Below are 1,756 nucleotides of genomic sequence, written 5' to 3'. Positions count from 1 at the left end.
GTGACGGTTCGTGCCGTAACTTTATTGTCTTTTAGTTTACACTTTTCGTCACGGTGGAACGGAGATATGAAATAAAGCTAACCTTCGTGTTGATAAAGACTTGTCTACTTATAATGCCAGTTGATTTAAGTGTATGATCTATTTTGTATAATTATTGTCTTCCCGTTCATAAATTTCTATTTGGGTATATGTATAATAAGCTAATAAAGAACTACCAACCAGACGTATGCTAATTATATACGACTTGCTAATTTACTGCACGTCTTGCTGAGATACACCTTCAGTCTTTCAACAAACACACACAAAAGATAGGAGTAAGTGCTATGAAAGTCACGCGCTGCCTATTTTAACATTCCCAGAAAAATCAGTACATGTGAAAAAATAAAGAATCATGCATAAAAAGCCAGTAGAAACGCGTTCCCTGCCACGCTAATGTACTGTACTAGCAAGAACAGCGTATCTCAACCACCAGAAAAAATCTCTAATATCATATTCTGTAACAAGCACACGCCAATTTCCAAATAATCATAACATCGCAACACTCATTTTACATAAAAATCACAATCATCCTAATCAGTTCTCTCTCTACGTCTTATCCAGAGCGTGAGCTCGAATCCATACCGGGGGAACGATGCTAGAGAACGCGTCATATTCCATCTTGATAGACCATACATTATGAACCGTCACCTCTGGTAGACCGGTGCCCCTCACACCTTGGACGGGAAGCAACGACGCATGACTAAATTCCTCCGGCGACATATTCCATCTCGAGATCCCGTCCGCCTCCATTTTCTCCGGCGTCTCCGGGGGTCTTGGTAGGGAGGGAAGGAGGGTCGGGGGTGAGTATGTGTTCTATGCATGCTTTAATATTTTATAAAGGTCGCAAAATAAATAGCACGATATTTACATCTAAAAATGAAAACGCCTTCCCGTGGAGGATGTTTGCGCAACAGTCTAGCCCTGTTTATTCTAACCTCCTTTCTGCGTCCAGGTACCGGGAGATAGAAATCTTGCAAGCCAATATATTTCACCATATTCTCAGGGAACATGAAATAATTTTCGAGGGAATCCAAGCAGGATGCACTGAAGTATCAGGCATTGCAAGGATAACTAGGTGTCAGGCACGAAAGTAGGAAAATGTGCGAGGTGTTGCATATAACATTTGGTCCCAGATATCGCATGCAAGATTTGGTATCAGGTGTTGCAAACAAGATTAGATATCAGGCTCTGTAAATAAGATTAGGTCTTAGGCATTGCAAACAAGATTAGGTATCAGCCGCTGAGAGCAACACCAGACATCAGGTTTTACAAACAACACCAGAGACCAGGCACAGCAAACAACACCAGGCATCAAGCTCTACAAACAACACCAGGCATCAGGCTCTACAAACAACACCAGACTCAGGCTCTACGAACAACACCAGGCATCAGGCTCTACAAACAACACCAGGCATCAGGCTCTACGAACAACACCAGGCATCAGGCTCTACAAATAAACAACACCAGGCATCAGGCTCTACAAATAAACAACACCAGGCATCAGGCTCTACAAATAAACAACACCAGGCATCAGGCTCTACAAATAAACAACACCAGGCATCAGGCTCTACAAACAACACCAGACTCAGGCTCTACAAATAAACAACACCAGGCATCAGGCTCTACAAATAAACAACACCAGGCATCAGGCTCTACAAATAAACAACACCAGGCATCAGGCTCTACAAACAACACTAGACTCAAGCTCTACAAACAA

This window comes from Penaeus monodon, chromosome 25, assembly GCF_015228065.2.
Source record: "Penaeus monodon isolate SGIC_2016 chromosome 25, NSTDA_Pmon_1, whole genome shotgun sequence".
Classification (NCBI taxonomy): domain Eukaryota; kingdom Metazoa; phylum Arthropoda; class Malacostraca; order Decapoda; family Penaeidae; genus Penaeus; species Penaeus monodon.
This window is presented reverse-complemented; position numbering follows the sequence as displayed.